The 22,784-nt window shown below is 32.7% G+C and overlaps 1 long non-coding RNA gene across 1 annotated transcript; it reads right to left on the bottom strand.

Moving 5' to 3' along the window:
• Window positions 1-1,498: 1,498 nt before the first annotated feature.
• LOC143584244 (uncharacterized) lies at window positions 1,499-2,569 on the bottom strand. Its single transcript, XR_013144335.1, has 3 exons — window positions 2,505-2,569; window positions 2,295-2,347; window positions 1,499-1,650 (listed from the first exon to the last, which is right to left on the bottom strand). It is a non-coding gene; the product is annotated as an uncharacterized LOC143584244 (long non-coding RNA).
• Between the last annotated feature and the right edge of the window lie 20,215 nt (window positions 2,570-22,784).

Raw genomic sequence — 22,784 nt, forward strand, 5'->3', positions numbered from 1 at the left:
AAATTTAAATATTCACAAATATGAAATAGTTTAATTAATATTCAAATAATGCATTCCAAGATATTTATATTATTCCAAAACTTTTAATCACTATTGATATCTAATCAGTTTTGACCATCAAAAGGTCAACTATTGTAACCATTTCTACATGTCCACTATATCAAAGAAGTGAAAGTTAACTATGGCCGGTTGTTTATGAGAGAAATATATTCATAATGCTTAGTACTATTAGAAAATATAATAGTCTATTTTGGTACTTTTTTTTATTATTATTATTATTTTTGTAAAACAACCTATTTCAACCTACTATATTGGCTATAACATGCTTTGACCAATTTGATACCTTTAATTTTAAGACGGTCGCTTGTTGTGGAGGGACACGACAGGAATTTGGTTTATATGGCACGTCGATCTGAGTATTATACTTATGTTGCGTGTCACTTTAAGAGTGTTAAAAGAGTCGTGTTGTAGGTCCAACCCGAAAGTTTAAAACGAACCCAAACACGACCTAAACCCGAAAATTATAGCGGACATGTAAACCCGAACACAAACGTATACATGACTTGAACCGACTTGTTTGACATGAAAGTCTTTTTTCTCAATATTTTTTATTGCTTTTAACATACTAATACTTTAAATTTACATTTTGACAACAAAAAAATTCGAATTACATAAATAAGAAATACATGTAATACAATCGACGACCAGTTTGGGTGGTTTCAAAGTCAAATATGCAGGTTTCACTTGCAGCCAAGACTTAAAATAAATTGGGTGAGGGGTATTTTAGGTCATCCCGATCCGACTGACATAGAAAAGTACCCATCTTGCCCTTAACTTTGGTGTTCAAGGTTTTCTATTTTTTACTTAATTTTGTATTACAGTTAATATGACAAACGCAAAGACCAGTTTGAGGCAGGGCCTATAAAATCCTATTGAATTACTTTCAAGCATTCTTGTGCAAGGTATCTTGTTTTTACCAATGTAAAATTACATCTTTGCCCTTTGTCATAGTTCCACATTATGTTGAAAGGTGTTATGTTCCTTTGTTTTTACACTCAGCAGACAACCAAGCAAAGACTCCATCAATACATACTACCTCAAAGCCTTGGGTATTTCAGTTGGCACCACTGAGAATTTACATTATCAAAATTACATGACAAAAAACACACAAATATTATTAATAGAATAATACAAATAAAACAACTTCTAGTTCTGGTACACTTAAACATAAAGTAGTCAAATGCGATCTTTACGTTACAATAAAAGGAAGATAGCTTGTTATCAAACTTTGAGACGGTTTTATGAACCGATATTCCACAATTTCAATTACTAATCCTACCAATACAAATGCCTATGTTTTTGTTGAGCATGCTGATTCTTATGATTAACGGTTGTGAAACAAACTCCTTTAATGCGGTCAACTACCTAACAAAAAAAATATTAGATATTTTATTGTGTCTGCTTGGGTTGATATTTAAATTGTTACACAAAATCAACCAGGTTTACCTTTGCTACTTGAACTTAAAGATCATCGGTATTGATCTCACTTGAAACGGGCCTCAACATGCAGATGAAGAACATATCTGGTTTTTTAAAAGCCACATTGTGCGGGTGCCCAAAAGCTATAACTTCCAAGAATTCAGTATCAATCTAAAACACGAATACAACTCATTTAACACTATTCTTTAATATGTTAATAACTTTTCTACAACAAAAAAATGCCTAGTTACATGAAATAATTGTACTTCGGTATAGATTTAAATCAGTTTCCATTTTAACTTTTAATTTTAGGATGAGGTGACATTAAGTGAGAAAACACATTTTCTAAAAGATTCAAAACCAAACAGTTCAAATTAGTCAACCTGCGACCCGCCAGGTTTACATGAACACGCCTTGGTTAGCCAAACGTGTTCAAAGATCGACCCAAAACTGAAACAGCCTCGGCAATATCGGCATACTACTTTCGATCGACAAAGCATATTAAAAATTGAAATAATTATTAGACCATATTTTGGAGCAAAGTTACGAAGTCAAAAAATGCAGAAGAATCGTTCGAAAACATCCGAGCGGCTAAATATTACTATTGTTAACTACAACTCTTCAATATGCTAAACAGTTTTAATTTATTTCATAAAATGAGGAATAAAGATAAAAACACTAGGTTAGGAAAAAATAAAAGAAAAATTGTGCAGCCAGGCTATACGCCATTCTCATTTAGAACAAAATATAAAAAATGCGTATCACTATTAATTGTTACCGATAGACAAATCAAAACTTTTAGTTTAAAAAGTTACCAGTTGTATCATATCCGATCCGATCCAATTCAAGCCAACACAAACAGCAACAACTGCATAAAAAAATACGTATCACCAATCATAACATGAATTAGCACAAAATATTTAAATCAAAACTGGCAGATGCTACTGTTTATTAAGAATTCTTTTGATTATGAGAATCATACAAAAGTAAAAGAAGCAAAGCATTATACATATTACAAAATTAACCTCTTGCAAGACCATGAATACATTGAAGCCATGCCTCTTCCTCTCATAACATTAAGCTTTTCAATTTTTTTTCAGAATTAAAATGTTCACATAACTAATTCATCAAAACACAAATGTACAAAGATATGTATACCTCTAAAAGATACTGATGTTCAAGCTTCCGATTCGTACATATACAATAAATAACAGTCGTGAATGTACCTTCATAAACAAAATCGGAAACCCCCTAAATCAATTAACAGGCAATGATTAAAAACTAAATCGACATCATTCAGAACTCGCCTCATTCATGAAACGTACAATTATTCACTGGTGATGGCAATGAAAGAGGGCAGGAGCCGTGGTTATTAAAAAGGATCTTAAGGTAAATCAATCGTCGGTTTATTCATTGATGCGTTTATAACCGACAAAGCCTTCAATTCGTTGGGATGCTCCAACGCCTGAGTAATTAATAAACTGCTCCGATCTCAACAACGATACATGGGGTTTGCGAGTAGAAACTGGGAGGTTTAAAAGGCCTTGATTATGTATTAAGTGATTGTAACAGATGGTTTTAATGATTGTATTGAAGGCACTGGGTGGTTGTATTAAAATCGCCGGAATATGAACCTTCGAGGTATAGTGGCCGGAGCATTTAATTAACGGCGTCTCGTGAGAGAGAATGTTGGAGATGGAGAGTGTTAGATATACCATTTTACCATTAGACCAAGCTAGTAGTTTTGTAATTGTGTTGAAACATTGATTATACACATATTTTTAATAAAAATACATATTTTCTTTTTGAAAAAAAAATTCGGGCCTAGTGGGATGCTGGGCCTGTGGCCGTTGACTACCCTGCCATGCCTCAAAGACGGCCCTGGCTCAACCCACCCGCACGGATCCTTAAATGCCTCAATGTTATCCCAGTTTCGAGGATCCTTAAAACTCGGACGCCCTCATAATCGAACTGGAGATCACAAAGATCTCAGTCTTCCTTCATTGAGCCACACATGTCCTCTCCAAAGTATTATTAATAATGTTTGAATTTAAACCTCCACTGAAAAACTCAATCTTTTTACCGCTATACCACATTAGAAAGGATGTATAACTGCGAATTAAAGTATTATATCCATTAATTCAACATCCATATTACAAAACGATTTATTTTATTTTTAAATTGTGTGTCATCATGTTTAAATTTAAATTAAAATTATACAATTATATTATCAACCTCGAATCAAAAAAAAAAACTGAAAATAGTAATATCAAAGTTCGCATGTTGATCTTGAGTTTAATAAAAATATTAAATACTCCGCTTTAACTCGCTTAATCATGATACCCTTTTCAAACCAAACTTGAACTGGTAATAAACAAAAACTAACTCAAGAACAACTCAACATGTAGTAAAATTTATATAACTAACGTGAAAATTAAACCACATCAGTGAAACAACTAAATGTGTCCCACATATGACGCCAATGTTGAACGAACTATCCAAGATATCAAAATCAACGAACGAAAACTACTACAAGAGGATGGATTAGAACCAAGACCAATCATGTGTGTTGAAAGTAAATTATTTATGATCAGTATAATTCAATGCTTCTTTCGGTTGTCGGGGTTCTATTTATAGTCCTTGAGGGTCTATTGGTGACATGGGAGACTTTCGTTTCATCAACATTTGGGATATCACAAGATCTTGTTCGGGAAACCTGCTTTTTCATGAGTTTAAATCATCAGGGTTGTGTGATTTATCAACGGTTGCATTTGACGAGCTATGGGATGCGGATGACATGGCTTGATACTAGTGTCCAGATCATGTCTTTCCGGTTCTCTATTACTTTAGTAGATAACTTGTTTGGCGTCTGAGTTAGCGTATCCAGATTCGACATCCATCATCAGTGTTGACATGGTTAAGGAGTGACGTCCCCAAAACAACACAACATATAGTCTTATAAGGATACTGTAAATTTTAGTATCTCTATGATTATATTGTTAGAATAAATATATATTTTATATATATTTTATATATGGCCCTTATAATTATTTATCTTATTATTGATCATTGACCTAAATAACCTTATGTTTATAACTGGTAAATCCTTGATGGACGGAATTACCCTTACTAACATTAATAGGGTTTCCCTTTGGGTGTATATATAGAGAGCTTATCAGAGAGGTTAATAACTAATGATGAATAATAACACCATAAGAATCATCCCCTACCTCTCTCTCTCAAATCGTGTTCATCAAGAACACCTAATCTCCATCCTAACCATACACCCTAAAGGGGAACTCGATCAGATTAAGAAGATGTCAATCTCAAACATCACTGGATTATCAGGTATTACATATTTCCTTGTTTACATTATATCATCGATTATAGAAACTGATCAACATGTGGTATCAGAGCATGATGTTGATTAATCAGTTTCTTCGATGTCCATAAAAACTGGAATTAAAAATAGGAAACGAGTTTTTGATTAAAACCCTTATGTTTACGGTTTTGATCATCATCATAAAACTGATTGGATCTAATGTTCGTATTACTTCTAACGAATTGTTAGGTCTGATTAAAACCTGTTCATTATAAAAACCTGATTATTTTCGAAATCTGTTTTACAAAACTTTCAGATTTCGATTCCAGTATTAAATCTGATAATATAATCGAAAACAGTTTCGTAAAATTCTTGAAACTGTTCTTGTTTTTTTTTTTTCGAAGATGTTCTTGAAGAACATCATAATTTTCGAAAACTAACCTTAATTAGGATTAACTTGGGAAAATGAAATCTGTTAAAGAGATAATATTATCTCTAAGTTTAATTTCAAAATCTTTTAAATAAAATAAAAGATATAATTTTGAAATCTTATTAAAATTAGAGATAATCTAAAACTTTAAAGAAATAATATTATCTCTAAGTTTAATTTCAAAATCTTTAATATAAAATAAAAGATATAATTTTGAAATCTTATTAAAATTAGAGATAATCTAAAACTTTAAAGAGGTAATATTATCTCTAAGTTTAATTTCAAAATCTTTTAAATAAGATAAAAGATATAATTTTGAAATCTTATTAAATTTTGAGATAATCTAAAACTTTATAACAGAATCTCCCAAATCCCTTAAAATTAGGAAAAGGTTATCAGGTTGATTATTCTTTTCGAATTCTGCTAATGTTGCGAATCAAGGCATCTATTCGCAACAACTGGACTCTAATCGCAACAAATGAAATGTTGCGAAATCGCATGATGTTGCGAGAATTACATATTATCTTGCGAGTAACATGTTGCGAATGTCCACTAATTATGTTGCGATCAGAACCTAGCATCACAGAATGTTGCGAAGGGACATATGTTGCGAAAAGTCACTAATGTTGCGAACCTTAAGATGTTGCGTATTACTTAAGATGTTGCGACGAGCTAATTTTGCAAGATGTTGCGAGTATTACCTATTGATGTTGCGATCAGCCCATAAAATCACAGGATGTTGCGAGTACTCTTAATCGCAACAATTATGTTGCGAGTGCTTTAAATCGCAACAATGCTGATTACATCACAACAACTCCATTCGCAACATCTCTCATAACAACATCATTCGCAACATCTCTTATAAAACATCAATCGCAACATTACTTATGACTGCACTGTTCGCAACATCTAAAATCCCCTAACCAAATTCGCAACATCACTTCGAAGAAATCGCAACTTTACTTATATCTTACATGTTGCGAAATGATCAGAAACCCTTATATATAACCTAACTGATTAAGGGGCCCTGCTCCGTTAAATTACTTAACTTAAATAACACTTATAGTTCACTTCTGCCCAACGGTGATGTGTAACCTAATATTGTTATTTAAGTCTAATTAAGTATGTCACTTAAAAGTGTATGTCCTAATATTATCAGACATTCGCATGACTTTAGTTTTGCTTAACTTAAACAACACTTCATGAGTTCACTTCTGCCCAATGGTGATGTGGTAGCTTAACAAAGTTGTTTTAGTCTAACTAAGCATAGTCATCTAAAAGATGAGTATCCTAAAATTGCTAGATACTCAAATGACATTAACTTTACCTTAAATACCTTAAATGTCTCAATTCTGCCCAACGGTGATTTGTTACATTTATGTATTGCAAACTTACCTTGTGCATAACAACTTGATTGTTCCAATTCTGCCCAACGGTGATTTGTTACAACTATTTTCGCACAAGAATTTTATACTTAAATAATACATTTTCTGCCCAACGGTGATCTATTTTATTTAAGTATAATAAAATTAATTTTGGTGTTATACTTAAAATTATCACATCTTCATAATGATCCTTACATTAATGATCCTTCATTAATGATCCTAATTTCAGTCTGCCTTATTAGATTACCCATAACATAAATCACTCTAAAATTCTTCTATAAAGTTTGAATCTCAAACCTAAATCATCCACTCTTATTACAAAACCTAAGAAGAGTTTTGCTTCTAAAAGGGTCTTATAAAATTTGCCCTTTTGAGTCTTGATTGTCCTTAAAGACTTGAAATTCTTACTGCTCATTCTGATAAAAGTATTACAGAAAAACACTTGAGCATAATCAGTGGGATAAATAAATATGTCTCTTATGATAATCAAGAACTCCTTACATGATTCCTATCAGGTGAGCAATTACGGATTCTAAAATTCCTAAGACTAACGTTTTTTTTTCTATGGAAATAATAGAATCAAAACAATTCCTAAGATGCATGCAAAACACTCTAATTCTAAATAAAAAGGTTAATTGGCATTTGCGAATACATCCTAATATTTAATTCCATGACCCGTAAACTGAGAGCTTATACATGGAACTTAATGAAGTCTTTTCAGTGTATTACTTTTCCACCAGTACAATTAGATGCCTTAAGAATCAACTATAACACTCAGAAGTACTAAAGGAAACTGAGTGTGTTGCTAGCAATATATGTACAGGAAAAGGAATGCCTAAAATTGAAAATCAAATGTTATTCACCTTATTACCACTAAACCTTAAAAGAGGATAGTTCTAAAGTCTTGAAACAAAATACAAGTACTGCTTCCAGCTCTAAGTTCTCAAAGGGAAAGTCTCACTGCAAAATCATGCCATTAGACTAGGCACGAGCAAAGAGACTATCCATACCTCAAGGGAACAGTTGGCTAAGAAAGGTAGTTACCAATTAATGATATTTAACTCCACTAATATTAATATCCCTATTAACACATGTTAGTTGAGTTTAGTTTTATACGTTTCCTTATCAGAAATCGATAATAATTAAGATGAGAGTCAGTGACTCATTTAATGTTAAGGTTGTAAGAACCATAAAAGCTGTTTTGTATTAAGCTTTATGATACCTTAAACATTCTAGAGTTTACTCAGAATTTAGTATCAATACTAAAGCTACATTTTGACAGTTATAAGGTTTTAAATGACCAAAACAAAGTCACTACTAACTAAAACTATCATATTATCGGTCGTTATTATCTGAATAGAAACCTTATAAGATAAAACTAAGCGATGCTACAAATTTCACAACCTTTTGTTATCATAGAAATGAGAATTTAACAAAATATAAATGAGACTTACGTACTTCATCCATTAAGACCAAAATTTTCATGAGAAATCATGACTCGGTTGACAAAGGATGAATTGCCATTAAATCTCATTCTTAGTGATTTGAAAGCATGTGTTAAATGCCCTAAATATAAACTGGATAAAGGGAGTAAGTGAGGTCCACCATAAGTTAAAATTCACTGCTATTAGTGGAGCTTAGAAGAATATCAACTTGTATCTAATCTGTTTCCTACTGGACAAGTTCTTTAAAGAAATCAATTCATATATACTTATCAGTATTCCTTCTAAATATGTTCTTAAAATTTCTTATGAAATATGGACAATAAGGAAATCAAGTCTAAACTGTATGAAAGTTTCCTATGACATGAATCGCCAAAACTTGTATGGAGTTTTAGAGGCCTAAAAGATCAGTGGGAGCACTGAGTGTCCTTATATGCAAGAGATGGGGGAGAAACAACTTAATCTACCTCATAAAACATCCCTTGTATAAGACACTGCTCCATTATATCTTGTCTCCTTAACATTTAATGCTACTCCTAACAAATTTTGTTGGATACCTAAATATGGGAAAACTTAGATTTCTTACCAAGACTAATTAATATAATCCTCAATTAGAATTTATTGGTCTTCTGATGTTGACCCTAAGCATGCTGAATTCTTACATATTTCTAAGGTCAGTAGGAGCAGTAAAAGTCCTTATCATAACTTGGCTAAGTACAAGACGCGGGGGGAGAGATTGTCGCTTACTTTAACTCCGATTACACCTCTTGTACACCATACTGCACCAACTCTTACATACTTAGAAACTAATATTGCTCCTAATATACCTGAAAATATGAAACTCCTTATAAACCCAATAATCAACTCAGGAGGTCATCTAGGTCTCAAAGGCCTACTAACTTTGATGATTATGTACCCTACCTGACTAAAGATTAAATGGATTTTGGAAGGTTTAATGATCCTACCTCTTCTAATTAAACCATTAGTATCAATCAATCTTCTAAAATAGTATAACGTTTGGGATTTGGTTGAATTACCTAAAAGGTAGTCATTACTAAACTAAATCTGAATGAATAACGTTAATACACTAAAGGTATGATTGATTGATAAAGGTATACTCAAGAGGGAATAAATTATCAAAGAACCTAGTTCCTTGTCTTACAAAAGGTTACTTTGAGGATCATCACTGTTCTAGTAGCTTATAATAATTTAGAGCTACATTACATGAACATTAAAACAACTTTCCCTAACACTGGCCTACATGTTCGTAAAATAACCTGTAAGTTCTAAACTGAAGGTTAAGAACACTTAGTTTGTAAGTCAATAAAATCCATGTATGGGTTGATGCAAGAATCAATAATGAAATCATAATGCAACTCTCTTCATCAAGAACTAAGTGGATTGATTTACCTACCTCAAGATGAGTGGGAGCAACTAATGTAAACTTGTCCTTATATAGATGACATTCTTTTGACAAGTATATGTTACATGAGTAAAAGTATTGTTAACGCATATCTTGACCTAATCAATCTCGGAGATACCTCTTATTTAATAGTTATCAAAATACACCGAGATAGACTCATTAGTTTTATATGTTTTACATGAAACGGGTCCTTACACTTGTAACATACAATATTGCTCTCCTTTAGAGGCTAAAAGGATAAATGAGATTATTTCCTTATGCATCATTAATTAGATGCCTTAAGAAGGTTCAAATCTATACTCGTTTAGATATTGGTCACATTGCTAAACACTAGACTAATTATTTCTGTTGTGAAGCATCTGATAAAATATCACAATATCTCTAAGAAACGAGACACAATAATTTAAAGAAGAAGAAGTGAGAACTAAAAAAACGGTTGACTACTAATATTCTAACTTTGTCAACTTCTGGGTATATCCTTATGTCAGCAGACATTACTATCTCATGAATGAGTCCTAACTAACTGATAACAACGACCTAAGTTATAATGACATAATATATTGCTGATCATAACGCAACGTGTCACTAAATGTTGTTGGAAAACTTTATCAGTTGACTCATAATTTATTAACTTCATATAAATCCAATATTGAAGACTTATTGTGATAAAGTCAGCTACCCTTATTTCTTGAACAGTAACAGTTCAAGCGGAGCTGCATTAGAATTCGATACAAGTCTAAATTATTGTTCGCTTATGACTTAAGAACAAATAGAGGAAACTAAACTTTTGTATCTAATGCATTCATGATATGCTTATGGATCCACTAATTAAAGGTCTGTCACCCATAAGTCTCCTAAATGGCCAATAATAGAGACGGGTTTTACCAATGACCAAGCGCAACTGCGTATCGTACTATGAATGATTAATTATTAATTTTTCCTCATACGTTGAAAATTTGTTTTGTCTCTAAATACGTTCATGCATGCCTAAAGACGTATAGACACTAATTATACAAATCAACGGTAAGGGCTTATTTGTCAATTTGATCCTAAAGTTAGGTTTTAAATTTGAGTTGTAGTATGATTAATGGGGGTCCTGAGTCGAATATTGATTCAACGACTGTATTTCTCTGCTGCAATTTGGGTTTAGAACTAAAATGAGTATTAACCTCTGATCAGACTAATCTAATGCTCATAATAAATAATTACTAGGCCAAGTGGGAGAATGTTAGAATAAATATATATTTTATATATATTTTATATATGGCCCTTATAATTATTTATCTTATTATTGATCATTGACCTAAATAACCTTATGTTTATAACTGGTAAATCCTTGATGGACGGAATTACCCTTACTAACATTAATAGGGTTTCCCCTTGGGTGTATATATAGAGAGCTTATTAGAGAGGTTAATAACTAATGATGAATAATAACACCATAAGAATCATCCCCTGCCTCTCTCTCTCAAATCGTGTTCATCAAGAACACCTAATCTCCATCCTAACCATACACCCTAAAGGGGAACTCGATCAGATTAAGAAGATGTCAATCTCAAACATCACTGGATTATCAGGTATTACATATTTCCTTGTTTACATTATATCATCGATTATAGAAACTGATCAACATATATATGCCTCATCTTCTAGAACCCAATATTACCCAATAATATGGTGTCTTCTCCATGGTCGTACCCACACTAGTCCTAAACGATGGTTAAAAACTGAGTGCATAAAGTTGGTCACAATAGACACAAGAGCCGACCTTGCAAACTTGACTTTCCAAAGTTGAGAGCTCCGGTCAACGTTTTCTCTTTAGTTACCCATATGGTTAGCCACTTAGCCTCATTATTTTAAACATAATTTTGTATATTGAATTGTATGTGTAGATCTAAATTCAAAATATGCTTTGATCGAAATAAATAAAGACACATGTAGAACACGATATTTAGGTAGCCAATCACAAAGCGAAATAATCAAAGATTGTTAAATAGAATAACATATTAAGTACGGAAATAACTTTTTTTTTTAATCTATAATAAGAAAAATCCGCAACCTTAGGTCCCTCTTAAGAGACTCTTAAATAGGACACATCCAAACTTCTTGTTTTATGACAGCTGCGGAAGCACAAAAACGTATACATTTTAATCTAACAAGTGGGAGGTGCAAATTATTTGAATATTTAAAAAACTTATAATAATTAAACGGAGAATTACATATTTGTGTACCTAAAAATAATTAGAATATATATGGTGGGTTATGATTACGTCATAAGAACGTGACAATGTTCCGCCGCCATGGATGCAAAATGTGACCGGAATAAAATCCAAGACCAAATCTCTAGTCTAGGGTCCATCCTTGGCTTATAGGTAATTGATTAGTAAATGTCGCCAAAATGTTTGGAAGTTATTTATTTCATACGTTTACAATGTGATATTTTATAATGTAAGAAGTATTTTTATACTACTTTGGGACCATTTTTTTATTTTTGTGAAATGAGGCATCGTGTGTGCTTGGGCATAAAAACGATAAAGAACAGGTTTTCTAAGTGAAAGAAAGAAAGAGGAATTATATACTTGGTTTATTTATAAAACCGATTTTAGAGGGGCAAAGCCCGGATATGATAAACATATATATACCTGGAGCTGGTTTTAGAACCTCTTATTATAGATGGTCTTAACATCAATTATCAATTGTCATAGGCGTTGCAGGGGCGGACATACCTTATGCCGAGCCGTAGCCTCCGCTACGGCTCAAATTTTTACGGGTAGTGTAAAAAAAATTGGTCGATTTTCGTGTTTCTACACGGCTGGAAAAAAATAACGTTTCGGCTAAGATTTTAAACCCAACTAATATATGTTTTAAACTCAATAAAAAGATAAAGCCCAAACAAAAAAACCCATTAACCCAACCCAACCAACCCATTAACCCACCTTTCACAACAAAAAAAAATCATACGCACATCTTTTTGTGAAAAAAACAAGATTAAGATGTTAGATATGGAGGAAAGTTATGGTAATCAAAGAAACCGGAAGTATGTCATTACTAATCGACATCATTTTGAGGTTGAAGTTTTTTCCAAGTTTGACATATCTAAGATAGTGGCTTTTTAAGAGATGTATCCGAATGATTTTACTAACGAAGAAAGAGGGTGTATTCCGGGTGATCTTACGACCTTTTATTACACTTTAAAGGAAGATGATAAATTTGCAAAACTTGGTGGAATGGGTGATCTTGCTCGTGTAATGGTGGAAACCGGAAACCACACAACTTGTCCTTTGGTTTATCGGATATTGAAGCTAGCATTGGTTTTACCGGTTGCAACCGCAACCGTTGAAAGATGTTTCTCTAAAATGAAGCTTATCAAGACGGATTTGCGCAATCGAATGGGTAATGAGTATTTGAACAATGATTTAGTTTGTGCGGTCGAAAGAGAAACGTTTGATAAAGTAAATGAAGAAGATGTAATGGCTCAGTTTCAAGCTATCGAAAACCGAATAGGTTTCAAGCTATCGAAAACCGAAGAGGAGATATTTACAGCCCAACCTAGATCCGCCACCGTTGGTTCGTTAACCCGGTTAGTTTAAATTTATTTGTTGTCGTGTGTCTTTATATTTGTTTCGTTAATATTGTATTAAATATGGGGAAAAAAAATTTTTGAGCGCTCCGCCACGGTTTCGAGTCTAGATCCGCCACTGAGGCGTTGTCATATCATAAAGGCAAGTCTAAGGGGAACCCAAGCACTAGGGTGTGCATGAGACTTTGATTTTATGTTTTCATAAAAAAAACTGAATATCGTTAGGGCAAGTATAACCCGTCTTTAACCCAAATGACCAAACTAAAAATGAAGAGTAACACTTTGATTTTATATTTTCATAAAAAAACTGAATATTTGGTGGTTGTGTATATAAACAACACCTAGAAAAACCGAACCAACCGAATTTATTGATTTTTAGTTTTAGTTTTCAACATTAATTACTTTATAAGAATTAACAAATAATGTAATCCGTATTTTTATAATAGATGGTGTAGCCCAGGGATTAATTTCACAAATGGTGTAACCCGGATGTATAAAAGGGGCAGAGGGCACCATTGTGGTTAAGGTTCATGGACTGTTTATTACATGGCAAACCTATCCCTAACTAGTTGCCAAATTACAATTTGTGACAAATGTTTTTATGGTCGTTGGGGACTTTTGAAGAAATTAAAATGCCCATTAATAATCAATTTATTACATATAAATACCACCAACTCTTCATCATTTTTATTCACTCAAATATTTAACCATTTTTATTCACTCAATCTTCACCATTTCTATTCACTCAAACCCCCCTTTGACTAGTTTTTCAAACGATGATCTCAACCACACGAGACTTTAAGACGTATACTCAGTCACACAATCATCTAGAGAACGAGGTGAAGAAAATCTCTAGTCTAGGGTCCATCCTTGGCTTATAGGTAATTGATTAGTGAATGTCACCAAAATGTTTGGAAGTTATCTATTTCATACGTTTACAATGTGATGTTTTATAATGTAAGAAGTATTTTTATACTACTTTGGGACCAGTTTTTTATTTTTGTGAAAGGAGGCATCGTGTGCGCTCGTGCATAAAAACGATAAAGAACAGGTTTTGTAAGTGGAAGGAAGAAAGAAAGAGGGTTTATATACTTGGTTCATTTATAAAGCCGAATTTAGAGGGGCAAAGCCGGATATGATAAACATATGTATATACCAGAGCTGGTTTTAGAACCTCTTATTATAGATGGTCTTAACATCAACTATCAATTGTCATAGGCATTGTCATATCATTAGGGCAAGTATAAGGGGAACCCAAGCACTAGTCATGGCAATGGGTCGGGTTAGGAAATACCCGGTTATTAAAGTCCATCCTAAACCTGGCGGGTTTTAATTGGATAATTACCCGTCGGGTATACCCGGCTCAAAACTCGTTGGGTTTTGACAAAATATAACTAATCAGTTACAAAGATGGTTACCATAAATATACAATATCTCAAATAATTAACATAAACAAGTTTCGGCAAATAATATATTTGGAATATAGTATATATATATATATATATAATATAATAAGCTATATCGGGTACATCGGGTATATAATCGGGTAAATGGGTTTATGTTATCGGGTAATTGGGTCGGGTAATCGGGTATATTAGAAATCCCAAACCCGTCCCAAACCCGCGAAAAATTTTAAAACTAATCCCAAACCCTAATGGGTCAGGTATTACCCGTCTCATTTATGTCGGGTTTCGGGTTTTCCCATCGGATTCGGGTTTTATTGACATCCCTACACTAGGGTGTGCATAAGACTTTGATTTTATGTTTTCATAAAAAACACTGAATATCATTAGGGCAAGTCTAAGGGAACCAGTCTTTAACCCAAATGACCAAACTATAAATGAAGAGTAACACTTTGATTTTATGTTTTCATAAAAAATTGAATATTTAGTTCGGTTGTTTATATAAATAGCACCTAAAAAACCGAACCGACCAAATTTATTGATTTTTAGCTTTAGTTTTCAACATTAAGTAATTTATAAAAATTAATAAATAATGTAGCCCATATATTTATAATAGATAGTGTAGCCCAAATATTTCACAAGTGGTGTAACCATGATAATTGATTAAAATATAATTTAGGCCAAGCTCAAATTCAATATTTTTTTTTGTTTTTTTTAGGTATAAAAGTTTAAAGCTCAAATAATAAAACTGAAACTGATTCCGATTCAAACTAAAAACCGGAAAAACGAAAGCAAGCGATTTCAAAAACTAAATAACTGAAGTTTATGTATTTGGTTCGATTTGAGCTAAAAACCGACACAAGCAAACCATGCACAACCTTACCAAGCACTATCACTTCTTATCCGTTTTTTTAAAGACAAGTATAAACACAAATACATATAAATACTATCACTTCTTATACGGTTTTCATTTTTTAAGATAAGTAAAAATACGATGCATGCTTATTTGTATTTGTATGTATAAATACAAATACATATAAATACTATCATTTCTTATACGGTTTTCATTTTTTAAGATAAAGTATAAATACAATACATGCTTATGTAATACATATAACGTATGCATACAAGTATACCCACTAGTTAGTAGTTATAGATACATCATACGCACATGCGTACATACGAAGCACGTAATTATCAACATAACTTGTTATGTTGCTATTTTTATTTTTATTTTTTATCAAAAGCGTTATGTTGTTACGTAGTGCACTATTTTGAATAGTAGAAATACCAACTGAACCACAAAATTCATTTTGTTTTCTTTTGTTTGAATATATGCAACCTTTTGTACAAAAAAAATTACATGTGAAAAATAATATTATAATACGTGTGTTATATCAATTATGTCCTTTACATTATTCTCAAAACAAATTTCGTTCCAGTTAAAACAAGGATAATTCAATAAAATAGAAAACTAAGAGTATATTAATATGAAATACTTGTAATTAAAAGGTTGAATTTGTAAAGAGGATTGAATTTTATCTTTTAGTGCATTTGTGCTCTTTGAAAGAAGTTAAAATATGTACGTGAGTAATGGGCTAAACTCATTTTGCTCATACACAAAAAGGATTGTTTAGATTTAGAACTAGCATGTTAAGTTTTGGGCTTTTCTTTTTAGTTAGTACTGGGCTTTTCTATATGTGTTGCCGTGTTGGTGTTTTTCATTTTTTTTTGGACTCCTTTTTGCACTTCGTTGTCATCACTCATGTCTCATGCATGAGCTTTGTTATATATTCTTTTTAGTACACTAGAAAAATAGGTGGGCTAAATAATAAGTTCATTTTGTTTTGGAGGATTGAGGTGACAGCATTTTGAGTTGATAGTATAAACTATAAAACTATTCAAAAGGGGTTAGCGATGAAGCTTGTAACCTGTTTACCTTCTGTTTTGATGTAATGTTTAATTAAACCCAAAAAGAAAGATAAATCATATATAATTATGTTATGGACATTTTGAACCGATCAAAAGATCCATCAGACATCGTATGAAATAGTTTATAACCATTATAGGTTTGTCTTATTTAAGAATATGGGAGTGCTATGTAGATGTATTGCATTTACAGGTGAGAATTAAGTATTGTAGCAAATCGGGACCCTACAGGTCAAATTCATTAAACAGGAACTGTTACTCCAACCCTGTTGAGAAAGATAGTTTCTTTCTTGATGGGCTCTTTCTTTTGAAAATGTGCTTCTTTTCAAAATATCATATTCGAAGAACCTTGATTGAGATAAAAATGCATGACCTTAGGCCATTCCGAATTTCCTATTGGTGATTTTCCATGGATTAGACCACCCTTAGTGGTGGCATGATGACGGCTTTATGGCCCATAACAACGGGGGCACCCCCCACCTCTCCCAGCGTTTTGGGATGTTAATTTTGATTAAGAGTTTTGTGAACAACGCTTGATTGGCACAATTTTTAAAAAATATAACCGTTAATATTATGACCTTTTGATAAAAAAAATCTCTTTTTAAAATTTTAATACAAATCTCCTATAAAACAAGCTCAAACTTCAATTTTAATACACACTTCATCTACTAATCTTTACTATATATAATACATTAAATAAGGACAAATTAAGACACTAGATTTTTAAGGAATTTACAACACTCAAAGCATTATGTACATCTCTAAGTAATGATACACTTGTCTTTTACACCCACAAAACCCACGTTCATTTGATTTGTATCAAAATAATTACAAGTATGGTAACTTAACTTTACTTAAATTTTGTTAATTAGAAAAAATGTTACAACTTTGATCCCTCGTGATTACCCATTTTTTACTCAACTTTAATTTTTTTTGGTTTTTTCACATATGCCTTACAAAAATAAGATTAAAAATTTTTCAAGCATACCTATTTAAACATGTTTAGTTTTGTTGACGTTTCAGTATAAATTTTTATCAAAACAAATGAACGGTTTAAAATGTACAAGTCATTATTGCATGAAATTATGCATGAATGTACAAATTTCTTAAGGATAAAATTTACAATCTCATGTTTTATTTAATTACATATCTAGCCCTTTATCTTTTTTATAAAAAACATAAACAAACTTATTACAATTCAAAGTTTAAGGAATACTTACAACTTTGACCACTTATCATTATCTAAATATTACTCAACTTAAAAAAAAATTTCCCATGTGTTTTATAAAAGTATGATTAAAAGAACTTAAATTATATAAACATCAAAATAGTTAAGACGGACTTGAGGTTGAGCTCGGATTGAAGTTTGAGTCGGAGTCAAGCTAGGCTTGGCTTGCTAACAACCTTTACGTATGATTTCCTGCTGCATCGCGGGGGCGCCTGACTAGTTCTCTATAAAACGCTCAAATATATATTCTAGATCACCAACCAATACGTTTCCCTACAACAACTAAACGCTCGGTTTTGTTGCATACGCTCGACAAGGCAACACAAACAACCCCGACCCAAATAATCCACAACCGAACCCATCTACAATCCCAACCCCTCAAACCCCGTATTTGTTCGACCCGCAAATGGGCTCATACATACAATATATAAGTTCTGGAGCCCCTAACCCAAATATGGTGCCCGGTTTTCAAAACCAACCACGAATATGATGGCCAGTTCCGGTTCTCAACCCGACGACGAGACGGTGCCGGAGACACAAATCAACCCAGAGCCACAACCCGTCTTGGAGACTCTCGATGGTTCGAGCCAACGTGGAGGCGGACGTGGGAGAAAACACGTAAAGAAACCCACCGGCAAACCTCAGACTAAAAAGGCCACTATACCGTGGAAACCCGACGAGTGTGAACTACTTACTCGGGCGTGGTGCGCAATATCGGAAGATCCCGAGTGCGGTAAGTTTTTAATATATATATATATTAAATTTCTTAGAATAAACATTGAACTTGTAATATTTTTATTTTTTAGGGAACTTTCAAGCATCGAGCTTATTTTGGAACAAAATTAAAGATTTGTTCCACGAACTTGGTGGGGACTCGCGTCGGGAAAAAGATTTGGTAATGTCGAATGGACCGATATAAACACCAAATGCACGGCTTACCATGCGGTTCACTCTCGGATGACTCGAACGTGGCGTAGCGGTGTCTCTGACGCGGAAATCATGGATTTGGTAGAGTATCAACAGAAGTCGGGGAACTTCGGTTACTTTAACTGTTGGAAATCCCACTTGAGGTTTCACCCTAAGTGGGCCCACGTTACGGACGTCGACACCGAAAGTTTTAGGCCTAACAAAAGGTATAAAACATCGTCTTCGGTTGATCCAGAAACGCCAAGTTCCGATGCTCGAAACTTCAACTTAAGAGATAATGAAGACGGGGATCCCTATGCAGATGTTGCCGAGATCCCTCGACCGGGGGGTAGAAGAAGCAAAGGAAGGGGGAAGGGGTCGCGTCGTTGTCAATGGGTTCAAATGCCGAAATGGAAAGTTATTTCAAAGAAATGAACATTCGACTCAAAGGTGGAAGAACTTGGAAGTCAACGTTTTCAAGTAAATTTGGATGTCGTCGAAGTACTTAAAAGGAAGGAATTGGACCACGAACAAACGAGTTATCCAAAGACGACCCGAGAGTCCAATCTCTAAAAGCAATTCAATAAGTTATCCGAAAAATACAACATTTAGTCTTATTATTATTATATATTTTTTTAATTTAATGTATTTTTTTTATTGCAATGTAGTTTTTATTTATGAGTTTGATGTATTTTTTTTATTTTAATGTAATTTTTTTAAAATTATACTTAAATATGTAATGAATTATTATTTTAAAAAATGTGTAAAAGTGGATGTGCATCACTTTGCGCATAATGCCCAAAGATGGGGCATTTTGACTACATCTTCTTTTTGCAAAAAAACCATAACTTTGACTGGGAGCCATATGACGTATAATGTCCAGGGGTGGGACTTTATAACTACACATGTTCTTAGTCGTGTCATGTAATTAAAAAAAAACAGTGTTAGTTTCTCCTATAGTTGGATTTTCTTTAAAAACTTATATTATGTTATTTATTTAAGAAAAAATCTAAACACACAATTTTTTAAAACTTTTTTTTATCAACAATCCAATATAACTTTTATTAAAACAGTGTTAGTTTAAAAGTGTATTTTAACTATAAAATTAATAATAACCAGTTAAAGAGTTGTTTATTAATTTATTTTTATAATTTAAATAAACAACCTATTTTCTTTTAAAGAAACTTATTATTTGTAATCTTGTTTTTGAATAGATTAAAAAATAATTATAGGTTCAATTTATATAATAAAAAGTTGGGTTTGGCATGGTTGTGAATGAGTGTGAACAATTGGATTTGATTGAGTACTTGAGTTGTATTGGTGGAAGATTGAAAAAAAATTGTAATAAAAGATTGGGTTAAGGTGTGAATGAGGATTGGGTTAAGGTGTGAATGAGGATTGTCTTAGGTTGGTGTTAGCCACCGACAAGAATTGTTGACGTAACCAAGTAAACACATACATAATGTTCAAAGATTCCCACAATTTGTATATCTCGTGCAAGATGACTAACAAGATGTTTGTATCGGATTCTAAATCTTCTTATTGACAAAAAAACCGTAAACATTGAGATGTAGCGTTCATGACTATGTATAAAAAACCTTAAAATAATATAATTAAACACGAATAAAACCACGAAACGATTATTTTGAATGACTAACAATGACTTCTTTTAAAGAAAAACATACAACAAGAAATACAAAATTACAAACCATGCCTAATTTGTAGCCGGTTTGTAGTTCGTCTTGTTTTTGTGCTTTATTTTCTTTTTAGGCATCTTGCGGCTTACAAGTGGTTCCTTCTTTTTTCTGAAATCGGCCTTTAAAAAAAAGCAAGTTGCTAGGCACATCTACCAAGCATTCAACTCACCGATTACATTAGAACAACCCGGTCCAATTACAAATTAAACCCACACCAATCATTCCACGATATTGACATCTCATCGCTATATTTTTCATAACTAAACGCTTTGATATCTCCCATAACACTCTCTATCGTAGTCTCCTTATCATCAAACACCATGTCATTTCTTGCCTTATGCATACACCAAATGTGGATCTCACATAAAAAAAAGGAATGTGTAATTGTGTAAAAGATTATTGTGTTACAAAATTTAGCATATTCTAAATCTTACTAATGGCATAAATCATAAAGAATGCTCGTCCACGGTCCACAATAACCCAGTTTGGAGTTCATTTGATGCATGTGTAACTAGTTTAATCAAACTGAGTAATGTGATTGGTGTCATTTTACTCTAGTGAATTTGAAAAATTATGTGGTATGATTAGGATTTGTGCACGTATAACTTGAGGTGCAAAATCGGTTTACCGGTATTAATCCAGTTATGGGTAAAACCGATTTTGACCATTAACTGGTTTTCCTATCTCGGAAACCCTAACCAATCAAACAGGTTAGGTTATAAAATTGAAAAAAAAAACGATATTTAATAGAAAGTAATAAAAATTGGTTTGATTAACCGGTTCGACGTTCAATAATCCAAACCGATTAGAAACCACCGATTAGAATCAGATTGGAATAGGTTTTTGTGCTAGTGGTATAGGCTTTGATTTCTACTATCAACGTTTTAACTTGGATGCACACATGAGAGGTTGATTTGATCTTATATATGATCTCGAAATATTATTAGTGTTACAATTTACTTAAATCCAGGGGAGGATCTAATGTACAAGATGCGGGTTCACGGGAACCCACTGAGTTTCGAATTTTTAGTATAACGTACTATACAAAATATTAGAGTGAACCCATATATAAAATATTGAGTAAACTGATACAGATGGTAAACCATTGCCTACTGGTAAAGACTCTTCCTCCCTGCATAGGCATCCCGTGCTCAAATCCCTTTGCAAGCATAGTTTTTTTTTGTTTTTCACCTGTCGTTGTAAATGTTCTGCCCTTCTAGTCTTCCGAAGTTTGGTCTCTTTATGCAGCAAGCTGCTTGCTAATGGTTTGTTGTTTAATAAAGTGTTATGCTTGCTTTTCAAAAAAAAGTTAGCTTACATGGTTGGTTTGTTAGTCAGATTGTTAATTTGTTTAAACTTAAATTAGATGTTAATTTGTTTAAACTATAAGTATTTTTTTTAGTTTGAAAAAACAATCATATTTATATGATATGTTTTTAAAATTCCAATGGTGTTAGTTTTTTTGTTATTGTATCGTATATCTATTATGTAATAAACCTTATCTGACCCGACACCGTCGAATCGACCCGAAATTATTAAGTTCGGTTGTATAATATTAGAACATCTAAAAATAATGAACACACTAGAAATAATTCCTGAATCCGTCACTGCTTAAATCCAAAGTCCAAATCATAAGTTTGTTTGAGCTACTTAATTGGCAAGTGTTTTAGGACATTATCCACTTGGGGAAACCTGATCTAACACACAAAGAACCGACTAGCTATTTGGTACGCTAGTGGAGAAATTTATGACAAGGAATATTAAATGCATTAAATTCAACTCTTTCTTAAATAAATAAATAAAAAATTAAAAAACATAGAGGCATCTAATTCACTCACAACTACTTACTCTCTTTCAGCACTAATTTCTATACCTGGCTTAATAATTTAATACACACAATTTCTTCTCAGGTCCAAGTAACTCATAACGTGCTGCAATTTGCACTTTAATTCCTTTTGTGACAGCTTGTTTAAGAGGAAGAATGAATGATAAACTGTTATTCTAGTCGAAATAATAAACACGTTATGCAATTTCATAGCCTTTTTCAATGCTTTATGAAATGAAACTCTACTAAATTTTACTTATTGGTTTACAATTGTTTTTGTATATTCATTTGTACTTATTCTATTCCTGAGGTAGATTTTAGAATTTGTCGTATATTTTGGTTACATTATTCTTGATATAGTTTCTTATTATCTTGATCTTCTTGTAGGCTCTTAGCCTCTTAGAATAATATTTTGATTGTATGAATCAAACGGAATGATGACCTTGAGTTGTACCAAGTTTAAATGGTAACAAACGTGTGCAAAGTTTTTCTTAGTTTAATGGAGATTAGCCATTGAGTGCAAAGCCATTGAGAAGCTTGATTGCAAGACCTACCCGTTAAGCAAAATGATCTTCGACTTCTATCCGCACCTCGATTCCCGTCACCAGGAGTACCACATGTCCTCTATAATGAGATTAACGGTTATTAACTCAACAAGTAGGTTTCAATAGCAACACTTATGGACATCAAAAAAGTAATAAAAGATAAACTTTTAAACACAAAAACACCATCTAT

This window comes from Bidens hawaiensis, unplaced genomic scaffold, assembly GCF_021521415.1.
Source record: "Bidens hawaiensis isolate Kalapana, Puna unplaced genomic scaffold, B.hawaiensis_p1.1 tig00001521_1, whole genome shotgun sequence".
Classification (NCBI taxonomy): Eukaryota; Viridiplantae; Streptophyta; class Magnoliopsida; order Asterales; family Asteraceae; genus Bidens; species Bidens hawaiensis.